Raw genomic sequence first — 21575 nt, 5'->3', positions numbered from 1 at the left:
CATTTTAGAGAAAGTTCTGTAAACTGCAGCTGACTGTATAATTCTATTGTATTTATTCTAACTGAAGTATACAAATTAGAGCAAGTGCATTTGCAACTCTGAATCATGACAAATTATGAGAGGGGTGAATTAGTTACAGGCCTAGTCAGGGCGTGCCTTGTCTAGTCAAGTGTAATTACCTCATCACCATTCACCTATCTGCAGACAAAATTAAAAAGCATGATGGGAGGACTGATCCTGTAGTCACAATTATACCTTTTGCCATACAAAAATGCATTATCATACTACATTATAAAAAAAAAAATTATTGCTGGCTGCCTTCCTGGCTGCATCCATATTACTTATATAACCCCTTCAGGTTTCAGCCACCTGTGATTAAGCCAGGTTCACATGTGCAGTGAGGTAATGATCTCAGCCTGGTCATCAATGACTTCACAGAAAAGCCTATGAAAACAATGTCAGATTTGCACTAAAAGTTCCAGCTCTGAAAACCAAAGATATGACTGTTTTGTAATTAACATTGCTCATTACTCTCCATAGCAGGGCAGATGTCAAAGTACGTCCTCCTATTGTGTGTGGACCAGAGGGCACTTAAAGATTTCTCAGAAGTAGTTCTGTGATATATGCTTCTGCGGACCATTCTCTCAGTGCACCAACATGCGATGGTGCACTGCTCAGGGGATGAGGACAGACCCCATGCACACCCATGGAGGTGGGGGGGCTGCAGCTTCAGGCTCTGGTTACCTGGTGCTGCAGCTCGGCAATCTGGCCGTGCATGCAATCCATCTAAGCATCCGTGTGAAGTGTGTGCTGAAGCTGCACCACCTCCTGTGCCCTCGCAGCCTCCTCTGCCCTGGAGACTCCCAGCTCGGCCTTGAGAAAGTCCATCGTGCCCCTGGACAACACAAGGAGACAGCACGGCGTCAAGCACAGGCACTCAATCACTCGCTCACTCGCACCAAGAGACTAAAACCCAGAACTGTGGAAAATCTCACACCGAACTGTCCTATATATCTGATCTAATTGTATATTTAGAGCGAATTCACTCAAGGCGTTTGAAATAGTTAAAAAAAACTGACAGAATAGAATAATTTAGATGGCAGGGGCATGCAAGGGTTAAATAATGAGAGACCGCGACATAGATTACTTCAGGATCACGAATCGGTAGGGGAGGTAAAGGAAGGAGCTACGCACCTGATCTTGTCAAGCTCTTCCCGGGCGCGGCGCTTCTCGTTCTCCAGCGTCTGCATGCACTCCACCTTGTGCTCGCCTAGCTGCACATGTGTAGTGGGTTCGAATTAGGTGCACACACACACACAGCTTGGAGGCAACACTTTATTAAACGGTAAGTAATATAACACTGTACATGGTGGTGACCACCTTCCTCAACTCACTAACACTCTAGAACACGACACAGACTGGACCAGGCAGGCAACGGCCTGCCTGGTCCAGGACGACGACCCGGGACTTGAGGACTGATGATGTCGTCTTCACTTCGGAGTTTAACAGCCTCGCTCTGCGTTCACACCACGCTTATATCTGCTCTGGCGTGGCCGGCTCCGCCCAGGCCACGCCTCCCTTCCCAGGCCACGCCTCCCTTCCCCCACCTCACGGGAGGTCTGGGTCCCTCCACCACGTGACCCCCCAGGCACCCTCTTGGGGCCCCCAGCCCTCGTACGGGCCGACACAGTAGTGACGTCTTATGTCACTACACATGCATCGCCACCAATTCCGCCTGAGACAGCTCGGCGCGCTCATGCTGCTGTTCCAGAGAATTGCCTGTCAGAAGGGACACAAAACCATGGCGATGAAAACAGTACAGCCACCAATGGCAGCAGACGGAGAAGGAGCATCAGCACCAGGAGGAAGAGTACTAGCAACGGGAGTAGTAGCAGAGACTACATATACAGTGAGGGAAAAAAGTATTTGATCCCCTACTGATTTTGTACGTTTGCCCACTGACAAAAAAATGATCGGTCTATAATTTTAATGGTAGGTTTACTTGAACAGTGAGAGACAGAATAACAACAAAATCCAGAAAAACGCATGTCAAAAATGCTATAAATTGATTTGCATTTTAATGAGGGAAATAAGTATTTGACCCCTCTGCAAAACATGACTTAGTACTTGTTGGCAAAACCCTTGTTGGCAATCACAGAGGTCAGACGTTTCTTGTAGTTGGCCACCAGGTTTGCACACATCTCAGGAGGGATTTTGTCCCACTTCTCTGCAGATCTTCTCCAAGTCATTAAGGTTTCGAGGCTGACGTTTGGCAACTCGAACCTTCAGCTCCCTCCACAGATTGTCTATGGGATTAAGGTCTGGAGACTGGCTAGTCACTCCAGGACATTAATGTGCTTCTTCTTGAGCCACTCCTTTGTTGCCTTGGCCGTGTGTTTTGGGTCATTGTCATGCTGGATACCGATCCACGACCCATTTTCAATACCCTGGCTGAGGGAAGGAGGTTCTCACCCAAGATTTGACGGTACATGGCCCCGTCCATCGTCCCTTTGATGCAGTGAAGTTGTCCTGTCCCCTTAGCAAAAAAAACACCTCCAAAGCATGTTTCCACCTCCATGTTTGACGGTGGGGATGGTGTTCTGGGGTCATAGGCAGCATTCCTCCTCCTCCAAACACGGCGAGTTGAGTTGATGCCAAAGAGCTCTATTTTGGTCTCATCTGACCACAACACTTTCACCCAGTTGTCCTCTGAATCATTCAGATGTTCATTGGCAAACTTCAGATGGGCATGTATATGTGCTTTCTTGAGCAGGGGGACCATGCGGGCGCTGCAGGATTTCAGTCCTTCACGGCGTAGTGTGTTACCAACTGTTTTCTTGGTGACAATGGTCCCAGCTGCCTTGAGATCATTGACAAGATCCTCCCGTGTAGTTCTGGGCTGATTCCTCACCGTTCTCATGATCATTGCAACTCCACGAGGTGAGATCTTGCATGGAGCCCCAGGCCGAGGGAGATTGATAGTTCTTTTGTGTTTCTTCCATTTGCAAATAATCGCTTCTTGGCGATGGTCTTGTAGCCCATTCCAGCCTTGTGTAGGTCTACAATCTTGTCCCTGACATCCTTGGAGAGCTCTTTGGTCTTGGCCATGGTGGAGAGTTTGGAATCTGATTGATTGATTGCTTCTGTGAACAGGTGTCTTTTATACAGGTAACAAGCTGAGATTAGGAACACTCCCTTTAAGAGTGTACTCCTAATCTCAGCTCGTTACCTGTATAAAAGACACCTGGGAGCCAGAAATCTTTTTGATTGAGAGGGGGTCAAATGCTTATTTCCCTCATTAAAATGCAAATCAATTTATAACATTTCTGACATGCGTTTTTCTGGATTTTGTTGTTGTTATTCTGTCTCTCACTGTTCAAATAAACCTACCATTAAAATTATAGACTGATCATTTCTTTGTCAGTGGACAAACGTATAAAATCAGCAGGGGATCAAATACTGTACACTTACATGGAGGCATAGAGATTCACAGTCGCTCGTAGACTCACACGGAGTCCCCTTGCCACTTGTAGCAGAGTCTGGGGCATCGCACCGAACCACGTGCGGTGCAACCCGAACCACACGTGGGAACCGTGCCACACAGCGGCGAGAACCGGCACAGTGACGTTCGCACCCTCATGCCGCCCACAGCACTAGTGGGTGCGATCGCGCCTCGTCGTACCAGCACGTGGAAGGGGCTGTTGGGGACCAGCTCGCCGCCGAAACGCACGGTGATGGTGTAGTTGCTCGGCTCGGGCGCCGTGTCGTAGATGTCGAAGGTGCCATCGTGGTTCTCTACCATGTCCACGTCCAGCTCGGCACCGTTGGGGCGGGACACCGAGCACGTCACCTTGCCGGCCGCCTTGGCGTCCACCGTGATCACCGTCTCCTCGTTTATCTGGATCGTGGGGCCCACCCCGACGCCTGGCACGGGGGCAGGGTGGGGCGAGGGGTGGGGGGGGGATTCGGGTTACCGCCTTCCCCGGTTGTCCCAGGATCGTCCGCTTGTTTGAAGAGGAAGCTGGTATCATGAGATATAATTTTTCCCATGATATGTCCTCGTCACGCTCCTGTTGCTATGGCCACGGTTGCCGTTCATGTCAACTTCTTCACACATTGATTCCTCCACCCACGTTACAAACTTGGTCTGACAGACACTGACCTACCCATGCACTCACTCAACCACCAGACTGCAGACCATGCTCGCACCCACTCACCCACTCACCCACCCACGCACTCAACAACCACATTCCAGATCATGCACGCATCCACCCACCCACCCACGTACTCACTGAACCACCACACTGTAGACCATGTACGGACCCACCCAAATGCACACCTCTGTATAGGGCGGATGAGTGTGGATTGTTCATCCTGGAACTGTACTTACCCAGCCCGTGGCCCCCGATGGACACTGCGGAGAGGGACACAGGGCAGAGGAGAGAGGGTTAGCAGCAATCCTCCCAGCGGTGAATCGCCATCCTAGCGGTTGACGGCTGCAGCTCCATTGCGTCCGCGCTCGTGCACGTGCTGATGTGTATATTCAGCATCGTGCGTGTCTGTTCAAGCACTCGTGTACGTTTTATGGAAAGCGGTAGTGTAGTGATTACCGCGCTGCATTTCGAACTCGGCGACCCAAGTTCGATTTCCGCTCACGGCCAACACCATTGACGAATATTTGAAATGGTCCTGGGTCTCCCTTAGGTCGACTCAGCCTCAAATGAGTACCTGGTGCGTCCCCCACTCACTGACGCGCACCCGCACATACCAGTCATGGTGCACTTGCTGGCGTCGCCGGTGGGCAGGGCGCGGATGCGGTATGGTGAGTAGGGGATTTCGTCTCTGCCGTACTTGATGGTGATCGTGTAGTGCCCCGTCATATCGACAGTACGTACACGGTGTCGTATGTGCCGTCGCCGTTGTCCCTGATGTTTGCTTTTTTCGGCTTCCCGTCCAGGTCCTGCCAGAGATCGTGGCCACCAAGTGCTCCGCTGACAACGGCGCTCGTTTATTGTAGAGGTTCGCGGTTCAAGCGCCCCTGGCCGTCCCGGTTAACGCCGCGGCTACATTGTGTGCGAGTGCACCGCGCCGTCATCTTCGTGGCGGACGTTATGGATCCCGCGTCGTTGTTCGGTATGGAGTAGGCCACGGGTTCGTACGCCAGCATCATGGTCCACATTTTTTGGACTGTGAATTGCTCACAGTGAATTAGAGATTAGTTAATCTGAATAACCAATTAGCAACACCGCAACCGAAAACTTCCAGGCCGGTGCTGCGTCACTTTATGCCGCACAGGAACACCTGCCAATGGGAGTGCCCTTCACATTATTAAAGAGATGAGATTTATGGCACTTTCAGATGCTTGGACATTCAAGAAAGTTTCCCAATAAATTAAAACCCATCGTGCCCCTGGACATTCGGAGGGGTGCTGCAGAGAAACATATTACAAGGTAAAGGTGCAGCATTGTAATTGCTCGCTCACGCCAATGCTGGCAGATCTCCAAGGGAGGGGACTTGGCCTACTCTCCACAATGGCCAGACGTCTTGGAAGAGGTGGGAGCACCCACACTTTATCCCATCACAGGCGACCTGCCGATCTACTTTCTGTGGAGTTACTCGTTTAAGAACCTGTGTGCATCGCTAAAATGTACAGAGCTTGAGAGCCACGTCAGTTATGGGGGTTTCTTAACTGCAGAGCTTGGCTAATACATTTTTATTAAAAATACTGGAGGATACCTAATGAGGATACAAAGTGAACGATTTAACCATGTCTCATGTGAATCAGATAAAAAAGACCAATTACAACATCCAAACGCAATAATATCTCAGTCACATGCAAATGAGATTTTGCCCAACTCTGAACCGTCATTTCTTTGACCATACTTCACCACGCTCGGCAGTGTGGGGGCTGGTGAAGAGGGTAGACGCCCAGGACCGGTTCAGATAATTGATTTCAGGTAACCGGGTTCATGTCACAGAGCGCTACCCACAGCGCCAGTGGTGCTCAGCTCCAAAACGGAAGCTTGTGCCGGGGAGAATTCTATTTGGCAGTGCCAGTCGGTCCCAAAGCTGACGTTCATTTCTGGGGGCCCACTTTTATTTTGTTCACCCAAATACTATACCAACTAACTATTTTTTAATATTATCAAGGAAGGCCCACTTGAGCTATAAAGCCCTTTTTCAGAAGTGACCTGGCCACTAATTATAGCTCAACAAAGTGGCTGCTCACGTGAAAATGTATTTCAGCCAAATACTCTAAAGGCATCTTTATAAATGTGCAGGGAAAAACCAGAGGACCCGGAGAGAAATTGACGTGACCACGGGGAGAGAGACGAACCCACGACCTCATTTATATCAGGTGAGGGAGTTAATATCTCGCCACCGTGGCACCCCAAAGATGGAGACCGGGGAGCGAAGGACCCATGCCAGAGGAGTTGCGTCGCACGCGGCAGTGAAAAAAAAACACACACCCCCGCGCCATGTGCCCTGGCGTTGTCGCTGCTCGGCTCCAAACCCCAAACGCAAGCACGCGGCGCCAGCCCGAGTACCACCGGCTGCTCGGCCGCCCGGCGAGTGTGAGGGGAGGAAGGTGAAGTTTGGCGGCACCCCCCCTACCCCGATCGAGAAGCAATGGAGTTGCGTGCTGCAAGTTCGTGCTGTGCAGAGAGAAAGAGAGGGGCGATCTTTGCAAAGCCACCGTGCGCCGAGCGAAGGGCAAGCGGCAGGCCATCCAAGCATGCTGCATTCACTTTCAGTCACAGGCCAGGCTGGAGGAGGCGAGCGGGGAGGAGGGGGGGCGCCTTACAGAGAAGGTGGTTGGGGTGGAGTGGGGGGTGGCCTGAGGAGCCTGGGGAGAAGGTTTTGAGCCCTCCATCGTTCGGGATTTCCAATCGCGAACGAAAATCGTCGCCTCGGACGTTTTTCCCTTCACGTCCTAGCGAGAGGGAGGGGAGCGGGGGGAACGGGACGAGGATGATGACGATGGTGACGATGGTTATCATAACACAACCATCACATCGTGGGTTATCGACTCCTCGCTCGATTGGCCCAAAGGGAGTCACGTGATTAGTGGAAGCAGAGCCCGATTGGACAAGGGCAGCACTAGAAGCAAAATTCCGATGTGGAGCAGAGGGAACCTCGACGGGGACGAGGGTGATGGCGACGACCTCCGGTGGGGCTAGAGGCCAAGGTTCACCGAGCCCCCACGCAAGGGGTCAAGGGTCACCGATCCCCCTTGTGCAAGAGGGAATTTGCACAACCGGAGCCCCTTGACCAGGGATTCCAGCATTCGGACCACGAGCAGCGCGGCAGTGAACACGTGTGAAGATCATCCCGACTCCACATCTCACCACGAACGTGCATAACCGTGAGTGTGATCGTTACAGTTGTAATGAGAGCCTATGTCCGGCTCATGTGGTGATCGGCTCTGCCGGTCCTGCTCTACAGCCAATGGGGGGAGAGCCTGGGAGCATGGCCCTGGCGTGATCGAGGGATGTCAGCTAGGATGATTGGTTCTGCTGGTCTTGGCCTCAGCCAATGGGAAGACAAGTCAGGGGCGTGGTCCCGGGAGTTGATGGGGAATCTGGAACATTCAGCGCAGGCTATTAAGGATTGGCTGGAGCGTACCACGTGACCCGGGCATTAAATAAGGGAAGAGCCGAGGGACACGTGGTCAGAGAAGGAACGAAGAGAGAGAGGGGCCACGCACAAGCGGGGCTCCGAGTGCCACGTGGCAGTGCGTCTCTTACGATCTGTCTGCCCACTTCCCGTTGCCTGCCAGCAACGGGGAGTGCTTGTGTAGGGGTGTTAGAGAGAGAGCCCGTTATGCATGGCAGCTTATGGCAAACAAACACAGTGGGCGGGGCTACGTGAGTGCACGGGGAGGTGCTCTCTACGACGTCCGCGCCAGGCACCCCGGGGGGGCCCCACCCCTCAGCGGGGGGTTGGGTATAAAAGGGGATGTATCGGAGGGCTCGGGGTTCTTGTGAAGCTAACCAGTGAAGACTGAAGACGTCTTAGCTAGAGCCCTGGACTCCCCTGGTTCGCCGTCCTTATCAGGGCCGAACAGGACCGAGCCAGCGGCGTGGTCCCGAGATACAGAGCCGGTGCTCTTGTCAGCGCTGGTCTGGGACTCAGGGTACCGGGCCCGACTTACCAGTGTCGGGCCAGATAGCCTCCCCTAGCCCGTTAGAGGAGGACTAGGAGGCAGGCTAGGAAGTAGCTAGCGCGTGTATCCCCAGCTAGCCGGGTGAGGGGGCCGACGCCCCCTCTAGTGTTGTATGCCAGAAACGTGCTGTGTGAATAAAACCCGTGTGCCTCCAACTCCGGCGTCCAAGAGTCGTGAACTCTATTACATCTGGTGTCAGAAGTAAAGATCTACGAACATGGACACGCGCCGGACAGCTCGAGTCAGGGTACCGGAGGGGGAGGACACCGTTGCAGTCGGGGAGCCCGGGACGGCTGAAGAAAACACGGAGCAGTCGGGGTCGGATGCGTCCACACCGCAGCAACAGGAGAATGGAGAGCCGTCGACAGAGGGGCTGAGGCAGACGCATGCTAAGCTGGCGGAGCTGCTGTACGCTGCTGCCGCCATGCTGGACCAGATCACACAGCTGGGGGCTGCTGGACCGCCACGGGGCGACGGCAGCCGGCGACCACAGCACCTTCCCGCCATTTCGACGGAGCACCACTTTGAAAATCCCGCCATCGCCGCAGCTGCTGTTGAGGGCGTGGCCAGGTTGAGCATCAAGTCCAACGGCGGGCATACAGTACCTGCCGCGTCATCACCAACGGACGGCACGTCACCACGGGTGCGACCGGCGATGCCATCAGTTGTTCGAGCCGCGGCACAGGCGGGTGGGGGAGACGGAGCCGCGGCACAGCCGGGTTGGGGAGACGGAGCCGCGGCACAGCCGGGTGGGGGAGACGGAGCCGCGGCACAGCCGGGTGGGGGAGACGGAGTCGCGACACAGCCGGGTGGGGGAGACGGGGGAGTGCGACCTTCCGCGGCAGCCGCTGCGTTACATCAGCGGCTACCTCCACTCAAAGAATTTGTGGGCGAGGAAGGCGACTGGGGCGGCTTCCAGCGGCGCTTCCTCGCTCACCAGGAAATGGCGCAGTGGACGGACGCCGAGGCTCTCCGCGCGCTGCCAGCACTCCTCGACAGCGACGCCCTTGCCACTCTAACATCGGCACCGAAGGAGAGGCGCTCCACGCTGCAGACGGCGATGCAGCTGCTGGCTGCGGTCTACGGTCCGCCGTCGGACTGTCGCCAACTCTTTTACGATCGCCAGCGGGGGGCAAAGGAGTCGCCCCTGGCGTACCGCACAAGCCTCCTGGCACTGGCGAAGGCGGCCTTTCCACGGATGGACATCGAAGGTGTCGACGCCATGGTCACGGAAAAGATACTCCTGCTGGCGGACGACTTGGATATCGTCATCGTCGCACAAGACGACGCGGAGATGTGCTCCCTCCAAGTAGCACGACTCCTCCACGCAAACCTGCTCGCGCAACGACGGAAGGCCAGCAAGGCGGCGAGCGGACGTGCCGTGGCTGCAGCCACCCTCCCGGCGGAAGAGATTTGCGCCATCAACCATCAACGGCAGCAGGGAGCGGGAGTACGGGCGGACCGGGGCGGTTCGGGCCATCTCGACCATCCATCGTCTTCGCCAGCGCTCCCGCGCTGTTACAACTGCGGCATCCGGGGCCATGTCGCCTCGGGGTGCCGCTCTCCTCGGCAGCAGGGGACGACACCTCGACGGGACGCCGGCCCTCTTCCCAAGCTCCGTCATCATAACCCGGCGAGTCACGGCACCCCTCATGTTTGGCCCACGCACACGCCCGTCACGCGCACCATCGCACCAACACGCACCACTCTGGGTACTCATATCGAACCCAGCCAGTGGTCCGTGTTGGCCCATCGTATTGTAGCCGCATCATCGGGGTCGTCTGCCGTTGTGGGGCACATCGACGGGGTTGAGGTGCGCATCCTGGTCGATACGGGAGCATCGGCGACCATTATTTCGGAATTGATTTACAATATTCTCCCTGTCCAGAGCCGTCCTTTGATGCCCGTTAGCGTGCCATTCTATGCTGCTAATGGGGGCTCACTTGGCATCATTGGACAAATTCGAGCCAAAATTTGTATCGGGGATATTAAATTGTCTGGGCCGATTTTTGTTTCCTCCTCGCTGCCTGCTGGGGACGGACTTCCTGGCCAAAATGCCGATTAGGATATTAATCGACCAGGGATGCATTGAGCTCCCATCGGGCCGACGCATGGCGTTTCTGCCATCCCCCGTTACGAGTCGGACGGCGTTCGCGACAGTGCCGGCGTTCGTAAATAGAATGGTGCGCGTTCCTCCGGGGGCACAAATGTTGATTCCTTTGAAACTTCAGCGGCCCTTCGCTAAGGGCATTGGGGCCCAGGGGGTTCTGCTGGGGCCGTCTAGGGCCGGGGTTAGTGGACCTCATTTACTTCCGACCCAGACCATAGTAAGAGGGGACGGAGACCCCTTCATCGCGGTCCTCAATGTGGGCTCGCAGACGGTGGTGGTCCCACAGGGGACCGTGCTTGCTCACGCAACGCCGGTGCCCTGTGAGGAACCCGTCGCGAATCACGTGAGCGCTGTCCCTGCGCCGCGACCACATTCGGACAGCGATGAAGGGTGGCTCGAGGCGCTTTGTGCGGGATCGACGGACCTGTCAAATTCAGAGCGTCAACAGCTTAAAACACTACTGCGGGAATTTTCCGACGTTTTCAGTCGGGATAAATACGATTTGGGCTGCACTCATCTGCTGCGTCACCATATTGATACGGGTGACAGCGCGCCAATACGCCAGAATCCTTTTCGGTTAAGTCCCGCCGAAAAGGACCATGTCAAATCGGCTGTTGATGACATGTTAGCCGCCGACATCATTTCTCCTTCCACCAGCCCTTGGGGAGCGCCGATCGTCCTAGTTAAGAAACAGGACGGCTCGTTGCGGTTTTGCGTTGATTTTCGGCGCCTTAACAAAATTTCGGTGGCCGACGCATACCCGCTCCCACGGATGGACGAATCGCTTGACGCCTTGGCGGGAGCGCGATTCTTCTCCACATTGGATTTACTTTCGGGATTCTGGCAGCTTCCTCTGGACGATGATTCAAAGCCTAAAACTGCTTTCCGTACACCGCACGGCCTGTTCCAATTCAACCAGTTGCCGATGGGACTCCACTCAGCGCCGGCAACTTTCCAGCGTTTGATGGAATTAGTTTTGGCTGGATTGCAATGGGACTCGTGCTTGATTTATTTGGATGACGTTATCGTCTTTAGTAAAACATTTGACGAACATCTCCAGAGGTTGCGGGCGGTTTTCCAAAAGATGCGGGCTGCTAATTTGAAATTCAAACCCCAAAAATGTCATCTGTTACGTGAATCGGTGCGTTATTTGGGACACATCGTGGGACGCTCAGGTATTGCTACCGATCCCGCCAAAACGCAGTGCGTCAGCTCCTGGCCGACTCCCACCTCGGTGGGAGAGGTCAGGAGTTTCATTGGCTTCGCGTCCTATTACCGACGGTTTGTCGCGGATTTTGCGACGATTGCGAAACCCCTACACGCTTTAACGTCAAAAGGGGTTCGGTTCCACTGGGGACAGGAGGAGGAGGCTGCTTTCCGCTCCCTTCGGGACGCTCTGGTGAAAGCTCCTCCCTTGGTTTACCCCGATTTTTCTAAGCCCTTTTTGCTTGACACCGATGCGAGCAACACGGGTATTGGGGGCGTGCTTTCCCAGGTGGTTGACGGCGTGGAACGGGTGGTCGCGTACGGTAGTCGGGTGTTATCTCCTGCGGAGCAAAGATATTGTGTCACCCGTCAGGAACTGTTGGCAATTGTCTATTTCATCCAACAGTATCGCCCATATCTGTACGGTCGGCATTTCACCGTCCGCACAGATCATGCGGCACTACAGTACGCCCTGCGAGTTCAACAACCATCGGGACAATTGTCTCGATGGTTGGAGATTCTCCAGGACTTTGATTTTGAAACCACCTACCGTAAGGGCATTCGCCACACCAATGCGGACGCTCTGTCGCGCATGCCAACCACCTCCGAATGTGCATGCCTCCTGGGGTCTGGACGTTGCAGGCCTCCGGGGGACATATCGGTTCCGATCTTGGCGGCCGCCGACGACGACGAAACATTGATTACTAATTCGATCGTACAACAGGGAAAAGATTCCCTGTTGGGGTTGCCCGTCACTGAATGGGGGCGCCTCCAGATGGAGGATACCTCCCTCCTCGGGTGGCGTCGTCGCGTCGGGGGTGCTGCGCGGGGGAGGGGTGATGCCGACGCATGGGAGATGGTGCAAGGTCTGCTGATGCATTGGGACGGGAAATCCCATCGACACCGGCTGGTGGTCCCTTCTGGGTTGCGGGGCAAGGTGGTGTGGGCCGCTCACGAGCGCCTCCTACACCTGGGGACCCAAAAGACCCTCGCCTTGCTCCAACTTGATTTTTTTTGGCCAGGCATGATGAGGGATGTCGGGGATTTATTGGGGTCATGCCCTCGGTGCGCGCAACGAAAACCGCCGGCACGGGAGTCTAACCCACCCTTGCAATCAATCAAAGTGTCCAGAATAAATGAGCTTGTCGCGCTGGATATTTTGGGCCCATTCCCCGCCACCCCCAGGGGCAATAGATATTTGTTGACTGGTGTGGAGTATTTTACGCGCTGGCCTATGGCCTGGCCCCTTGCCAATGAGTCGGCAGCAGCCATCGTGGAGGCCTTTGTTCAGGGATATGTCCTGGACAAAGGTGCTCCGGAGCGGCTGCTGACCCACCAGGGCAGAAATTTTTCCGGCAAACTACTCCAACAAGTCTGTGAGCTCCTGGGCACGAAGAAAATTCGTACCTCCCCGTATCACCCGCAAACTGACGGGATGGTCGAGCGTCTGCATCGCACCATCACGTCAATGTTGTCACAGCAGGTTTCGGACTCACAGACCGATTGGGACCTGCAAATTCAAGGGGTCTTGGCGGCATACCGAATAGCCCCCCATGCAGCTACGGGATTTTCCCCCTTCTACCTCATGTACGGCTGCGAACCTGACCAGCCTGTTCGTGCCCAGCTGCAGATCTCCGTGCCGCAGAGTAAAACTAAATTGGCTGACCATGTAAAATTTTATCTGGCCAAATTAACTGAGGCACGGGATGCTGCCATGCAAAACTCTGACCGCCGTCAGAAAGCGAATGAGCGGCTCAGACTGGGTCGGGCGCACATGCTGCAGTGGAAGCCGGGGGACAAGGCATGGCTGCACTGTCCCCAGGTTCCACTTGCTACCTCCTCTAAGCTGGTGCGGCCGTGGCGGGGCCCTGTGGAGGTGGTCGAGGTTTTGCGACCGCAGTGCGTGCGCATCAAATGGGGGAAGCGGCGGTGGTTCGTGCACCCCTCTAGATTAAAACCCTTCGTTGCGGTACACATCCCCACTTCACACACGCGTGGCCAAACATGTGGGGGGTCGACCGACTCACTGGGTCCGTCTCCGTCGCTCTCACCTAACGCCTTGCCGGCTGTGCCACCTCCAGGTGCATCAGGAGTGACGGGCTCACGCCCGATCACCCCTCCTGGGGATGCCAAGGGTCACGCGGCGTCGGATGAGGACTCACTCCGAGACGGACTGTTGCCACCTGACGGTCCGCCACCCGGGGCTACCCCGTGTGAGGGGCCCGCTGCAAGGACGCGCGCTAAAATGCGCAGACTGTTGTGAGGCCGGAAGATGTGTACATAGGTTGTGTTCATTGTGTGTTGTGTGGGTGGTGTGTTCCCGGCTCATTGGATGTACATATGTTGGGTTCGCCATGTGTTGTGTGTGTGGTGGGTTCCCTGCAAATTGTATATAGGCTGTTTTTACGGAATTCGTATTTATTCGGGGGGGGGTGCGTCGGGTTGTTTTCTCTTCTCGCTGTTGCGTTCTTGTTGTGTTCTTGTTGTTGTTCTTGTTATTGTTGGAAAATAGTGAGGCACACGCGCGGTCAGGGGGTAAATGCGCTTTGTCATTTTTTTTGTATGTTGGCAGCCGGGACGGCTGCAAGCTATGCGGGGGGGGGGGGGGGGTGATATAGGGGTGTTAGAGAGAGAGCCCGTTATGCATGGCAGCTTATGGCAAACAAACACAGTGGGCGGGGCTACGTGAGTGCACGGGGAGGTGCTCTCTACGACGTCCGCGCCAGGCACCCCGGGGGGGCCCCACCCCTCAGCGGGGGGTTGGGTATAAAAGGGGATGTATCGGAGGGCTCGGGGTTCTTGTGAAGCTAACCAGTATAGACTGAAGACGTCTTAGCTAGAGCCCTGGACTCCCCTGGTTCGCCGTCCTTATCAGGGCCGAACAGGACCGAGCCAGCGGCGTGGTCCCGAGATCCAGAGCCGGTGCTCTTGTCAGCGCTGGTCTGGGACTCAGGGTACCGGGCCCGACTTACCAGTGTCGGGCCAGATAGCCTCCCCTAGCCCGTTAGAGGAGGACTAGGAGGCAGGCTAGGAAGTAGCTAGCGCGTGTATCCCCAGCTAGCCGGGTGAGGGGGCCGACACCCCCTCTAGTGTTGTATGCCAGAACCGTGCTGTGTGAATAAAACCCGTGTGCCTCCAACTCCGGCGTCCAAGAGTCGTGAACTCTATTACACTTGTGAACTGAGATAAGTAAATAAAAGGACCGATTCCACAAGCCGTCTCCAGAGTATTATTACACAGTGTTGAGCAGCCGTGTCCCTGGCAGGGTTTCCTGTGTCCCCATGTCTCAATCTCTGTCCCCTTGTCCCATGGCTCTATCTCTCTTGTCTCTGGCCATGTCTCGGTGTAAACTGCTGTTCTGTCCCCAGCCGTCATGTCCCCGCATCCCCAGCTGTGTTTCCCTTTCCCCACATGTGCAGCTGTGTCTGAAGTGTCTCAAGCTGTGTCCCCACATCCTCAGCTGTATCTCCGTGTCCCCAACTGTGTATCCACATCCCCAGCTGTGTGCCAGCTGTGACCCCGTGGCCCAGGTGTGACCCAGCTGCGTCCCCGTGTCTGACACCTCCACGTCCTGCACCACGTCCACGCACCGTGATCTGCTCTGTCAGGAGGCCCTCTCCGGCGTCGGATGCGTCGATGGTGAACTCGACAGGGAGGCTCGCCAACACGCCCAACGAGTTGAGGACGGGCCCGCTAGCCTTCACCTTGCTAGCATCGTGCGTCGGCAGCACCTTGATCTTAAATGGACTGCGGCGACCCAATAGAGACGTAATAATACAAATGATCTCGATTTTAAAATGCGTCATCATCATCAAATCTCAGAGCGTTATACACATACACAAAAAACACTCCCAAGTGTAAATAATTCCAAATGAAATACAAAAAAATCTGACAAGGACTATAATAACTACACCCACGAAATAGATAACGTGAAGATCCGTGATACAAGCCAATGATAAGACTACAGGCTACAGGAAAAAAGGCTTGGAATTTAAAATCGGTTTTCAAGCTGGGAGTCACGATTCTGGATGTGGGCAGGAGAGCAGGGGTCCTCCACAGCAGCAGAACGCACGATCGCTGAGCGGTCGCCTCTGAGATTTGTACAGAGAGGAGTAGCCCAGGGGGCGTAAATTGGAGTGTAAATTGACAAAGGTCCCACGTTTCCTCCCACACGCTGCTGCTACTGAAGCTGCTGCTGGGGTAAGTTCTGTGAGCGAGCGCCTGTGCAGGCTGGCAACGGCGCACAAACGGGCGGTGCGGCTGGCGCCATTCCCGGCCGCCTTTGTCTCCCCAGCGCCGATGTTTAAAACTCACCGCAGCAGGCGCCTGTGCACCTGCGCGTGTCTAAACGAGCACCCACGCTCCACCGTGCGCACAACCGCCGCGTACCTGCGGAGCACCTCCTAGTCCCCGTACTTGACCCCGATGGTGTAGGGCCCGTAATGGCTCATCAGGTAATTGACCGTGTGCGTACCGTCCCCGTTGTCCTGCACCTCCAGTGGCTCGGGCCACTGGAGGTGCAGGTAGCACGGACAAAGAATCGGCTCGGAACTCTCGCAGAGCTGCACCACCCCCTTGGTCTTAGAGAAGAGCCCGCGAAAGCGGATATCGCAGAGCTACCTCTGAGATCCCTGCAAGTGCCCTCTGGTCCACACATGCATTCGGGTGCAGCACTAATCCGCTTGCTCTGCGCCAGAGATGATTGCTCGTCGCAGTGACAGTTAAACCGATATTTGCCATGTTCAGAGCTGGAATTTTGACAAATGAAGTGCAGAGATTTTGTGTACAGTCTTTGGTGATCAGGCTGAGAATATTATGCTTAAGAATCTTGCCGAGTCACAAATCTGTGGCGGTGAGTCTATCAGTCTCTACGTTAAGTCTATGGGTCTCCATTTGAATCTGTGAGTCTCTATTTCAATGTATGGGTCTCGATGGATGTAAGTCATTGGTAACCAGGCTGCTACCATTCACTACACGGTTAGATCACGTTTGGATTCGAATGCAGGCTCTCGGCGGTACTGGCTCTGAATCTCTCGAGCCACCCGGCCGCCTCCTTTCCCTGTCCACTACTGACACTCAGCACTGCGCAAGAGCCTGCCAGGGCGGTCGTCATTACTGTCGTCACCCTCATCACTGTCGCCACCATCGTCACCCTCGTGACAGTCGTCACCCTCATCACCCTGATCACCGTCACCCTCGTCACCGTTGCCACTGTTGCCACCTTCATCATCGTTGCAACGATAGTCACCCTCATCAGCCTCGGCACCGTCGTTACCCTAGCCACTCTCGTTGTCACGGCAACGCGCGCGGACCACACCGCGTGGATCCAGCACCATGACCTCCAGCGTGGCACGACCGGCCTTGCTGCAGTCGACGGTAAAGGTCTGCGGAATTCCGGCGCGTCCCGCAGGCCCCAAGCCAGGCCCCAGCGCACCTTGCTGGCGTCCACTGCGTCCTTCACCAGCACCCAGAACGGGCTCCCTGCTCCACCGCCGCACACAAACCACGCCGCAACGACAATCGCCGCATGAGTTACCGCGATAGGCGTCCCGGTTAGCAGGGCGACACAGTGCCGAGACGCCACACAAAGTCGTCGACTGCTGGATGAAGGGCCTCTCTGCGTGCTGCTCGTTTGACTAATTCACCATGTTGGACAGTATGGCCTTTTGAAGCGGGGGGGGGGGGGAAATGGGTCCCAGGACTGTTTCAGACACTCACCATTGATGTTACTCGTGGTCTGGAATTCAACTCAGGTATTCAGGTTCAGAGTGGAGTGCTTGAACAGAACAACCCTGCCACCTCCCCCCCCTCCCCATCAGGGACTTTGACTCTGCCACTTCACATTCGTCGTCGAGTGCAAGGAGAGAGGAGCTGCGGCCCACGGGCTGGGTACGGCGCAAGTTCATTTCTGGCGGCCTGCGTCCACACGAGGCCTTCCACCTCCACATTTACCCATCGCTGACAGCATCCTAGCCACACTTATCGACCTGCCACAAAGCACTGTGCTTCCAGTCGCCGGTGAAGGCGAGCCATGATTACTCTTTGCATTATTATCCGATAGCTCCGAGGTGTGGGTGTGTGCGTGTGCGAGTGAAGGTATGGTTGCCCAAACTAAACTAAAAATGTAACTATTTTATTTTACCAGGTAAGGCCTACTGGTCTATGTACTGTAGCTCTTTTTCAGAATCGACCGAGCCACAAATGATAGCTCAATGAAGTGGATTTGCACATGGAAATGTATTGCGGCCAAATACTCTAAACGCACATTGATGTGGAGGGAAAAACCAGAGGACCCGGAGAAAAATACACGTGATCATGGGTAGATAGGCATGTAAACTCCAAATATACTGGCGTCAGGGTCGGAATTGAACTCATGACCCTCCTGTATACCAGGCAAGGTAGTTAACATATCGCCACCACATTCTGTTTGGTCCTGAGTGAGGAAATGGTTCCTCGTCATTGGCCTGCCGTGCTGTCGCCGCGCACCCACCGGCCATCGAGCCGCTGGAATGGATCGTCCACGGGGTCGTTAGGAACGTGATCGCGGGTGGGTGACGGGCGTCTGCGTGCGCGAGGGCCTCACCGGGGATGTGAAGGCCCCCGAAGGTGATGTTGATGTCATAGTCCCCGGGGGTGAAGGGGATGTACTCCACACTGCAGCTGCCATTCTTGTTGTCTTTGCAGAGCATCTTGGCCTCGGAGAGGCCCTCGATGGCCATGCCCAGGCCGTCCGTGCCCGCACCGCTGTGCATGCACCAACATCATCATCGTCGTAATTACCGCCATAGTCGTCATGGTTATCAATGCGAGCATTTTCATCCTCACCGACACTGTCAGCAATGCCACAGACAATTGTCTCCATCACCATTGTCTCCATCACCATAATCATTGTCCTGACCACCCTTATATCAACATTGCAGTCGTCATCAACATTCCCAGCAACTCCACCACCTTAGGGTGGTACTGGATCTTGGCCTCGCATGGCCCTTCCACCGTGAGGCCCAAGCCGCCTGTGCTGGCACCCTTCGTGTCGATGGTGAACGGTGCCGGCTTGCCCACCTCACCGCCGCTCATGCCCGGCCTGTAGGCATGCACCTGTGGGGAAGAGAGTGAGGAAGAGGGGCATATGTGGGGAGTGGGCAGGGGGGGTGCGGTGGGTAGGGGGGGTTTCACTGAGCAGGGACTCTCTGTGTCGGCACCTGGAGCACCACGGCACGATTCCCGTGGTGTCGGGGGACTGCAGGGGGCTGAGCCCCCCGCCCCCACTCCGCTACCTGCTGAAGGCTCAGCACCCTTTAAGACTGGAAGAATCTGATGAAATATGAAGCTCTTTTTGACAGATGTCCAATATTCTTAGGTTTTTTCGGTAAAGTCACGTAGGTAAAAAATTAAAATGAATGAAAGTAAAATAAAATAAAAATCACGACGTTTCGGAGGCAACACAAGCTTCCGTCTTCAGGTGGAACCGTCACAGCCTGACAGCTGTATCAAGTAAATGAGAGATTACAGGAGATACCACTCCGTATATATAATGGTTGAGGGGGGGGGAAGGGCCAGGAATGGCCCACTTTTTATTATTATGGTAAGGTGCGGCTTGAGACTATGAATAGACTACATAACAAAAGACTGAGCCTTTATTATGGAGAGGTTCGGTTTGTGACTACGCCTAGCCTACATAACAAAAGTGTGAAAAAAGAAAGCTAAACCTGGTAGAAAGCTAAACCTGGTAAAACAAAACTGACTGTCTATCAGTAACCTGCAATAGTTTTCTGTCAAATAAGATGGTCCAAATAAGTGTAGTTAAATCTTTTTTGCATGGTTAATCACATCTTTCCAATGATGAAAGGTGCGGCTTGAGACTATGAATAGACTGCATAACAAAAGACTGAGCCTTTATTATGAAGAGGTTCGGTTTGTGACTACACCTGGCCTACATAAAAAAAAGTGTGAAAAAAGAAAGCTAAACCTGGTAGAAAGCTAAACATGGTAAAACAAAAACTGGCTGTCTATCAGTAACCTGTAATAGTTTTCTGTCAAATAAGATGGTCCAAATAAGTGTAGTTAAATCTTTTTTGCATGGTTAATCACATCTTTCCAATGATTAAAGGTGCGGCTTGAGACTATGAATATACTGCATAACAAAAGACTGAGCCTTTATTATGAAGAGGTTCGGTTTGTGACTACACCTGGCCTACATAACAAAAGTGTGAAAAAAGGAAGCTAAACCTGGTAGAAAGCTAAACATGGTAAAACAAAAACTGTCTGTCTATCAGTAACCTGTAATAGTTTTCTGTCAAATAAGATGGTCCAAATAAGTGTAGTTAAATCTTTTTTGCATGGTTAATCACATCTTTCCAATGATTACTCAGTTTGTAACCATCATCACGGTTGAAATTATGTCTGTGTTTGTATATTTGTATGGCTTCGTCTACAGACCTTTGATGGTAGCCAGGAGGTTTGCAGAGCACCTTGCGGATGTAGCAAGAGCTGAAATAGCTAAGAAACCCACTAGTAACATCAGCAAAAACGAACGCTCTGAACTCGCGGAACTAAAAAAAGAGAGATGATATAGTCATCCTCTCGGCAGACAAGGGCAATGCCACGGTCATCATGGATAAAGATTCATACAACAACAAAATCCTGGACCTTCTTAATGATGGGAGTTACTCCAAAATTAAAAACGATCCCACTAAAAGTCTAACGACAAAAACCAAGAGTATCATCACGATTTCGACTTCCCTAATCGAACCAAGCAAACGTCCCTCTCTAAAACCATCGGCGGCTAGACCTCCCAGACTCTATGGTCTTCCCAAGATCCATAAAGAAGGCAGCCCGCTACGACCCATCGTGTCGACAATAAACTCTCCTACGTACAAACTAGCCCGTTTTCTATCAGATACTCTGCTCCCCTTCACAGGCAAGACCTCTTCGGCAGTACTCAACTCAACCCAATTAGTCTCTATGGTTAAGGACATGGTACTATCTCCTGATGACATCCTCGTCAGCTTTGATGTAGTATCTTTGTTTACCAAAGTCCCAGTACCGGACACCCTAACAATAATTGAGGACTTAGTCCAACATGGATTGAATTCTGATGTACCTGCGCTGGTTAGGCATTGCCTCACCAACACCTATTTGACCTGGAATGGCACCTTCTACAAACAGAATGAGGGTACCCCTATGGGCTCCCCCTTGTCACCAGTTATAGCCAACATGTTCATGGAAAAGTTTGAATCAGACGCCATCCAGACATCCACCCTGCGTCCTTCCCTGTGGAAGAGGTATGTGGATGACTTTCGTCATCTGGCCACATGGCCTCCCAGCATTCAACCACTTCTTGGACCACATCAATTCTAGACACCTATCCATCATATTCACCATGGAAGTGGAGAAAGACGGTAAACTACCATTCTTGGATATTCTGTTTAAGAGGAGGCCTGACGGATCCTTGGGACATTCTGTCTACAGGAAAGCCACCCACACAGATTCCTACTTGAAACCGGATTCCCACCACCACCCATCTCAAAAGAATTATCTCATTAAAACGCTATACCTCAGAGCCCATGGCATTTCTGACCAACACCACCTGACCGGTGAATTAAGACATGTACATCGGGCCCTCAGGATGAACGGATACTCTGACCGCACTATCCGCCAAGCTGTTTCTCCCACCACACAGAAACAGCCACATGAAACTCCGACCAAAACTATCACGTTACCATACATAGCAGGTGTGACCAAAAAGATCTCCAAAATTCTAAACAAACATAAGATCCAAGTCCGATTCAGTACGGTGCATAAAATCCGTGATCTGATTCCATCTGTGAAGGATGTCGTTCCTGACTTACAGTATCCTGGAGTCTACAAATTGAGTTGCATTTGTGGTGATTGCTACATTGGAGAAACGAAACGTCATGTTTCTGATCGTGTCCGCGAGCACAAGTCAGATCTGAAACACGGCAGAACTGATTCTTCGGCCATTGCCGATCATTGCTACAACTCGGTGGGCTCTCATGAAATTGTCTTTTCCGAGACCAAGGTTCTCTGCAAACCTCCTGGCTACCATCAAAGGTTTGTACACAAAGCCATACA

General features: G+C 53.6%; 1 pseudogene; it reads right to left on the bottom strand.

Moving 5' to 3' along the window:
• Positions 1-786: 786 nt before the first annotated feature.
• The window catches only part of LOC144936969 (filamin-C-like), a 117411-nt pseudogene continuing 96622 nt past the window's right edge, over positions 787-21575 (bottom strand).

This window comes from Lampetra fluviatilis, chromosome 17 (genome assembly GCF_964198595.1).
Source record: "Lampetra fluviatilis chromosome 17, kcLamFluv1.1, whole genome shotgun sequence".
In the NCBI taxonomy this organism is placed as follows: Eukaryota; Metazoa; Chordata; class Hyperoartia; order Petromyzontiformes; family Petromyzontidae; genus Lampetra; species Lampetra fluviatilis.
Note: the sequence above shows the minus strand (reverse complement) of the source record. Positions and strands in the feature narration are given on the sequence as shown.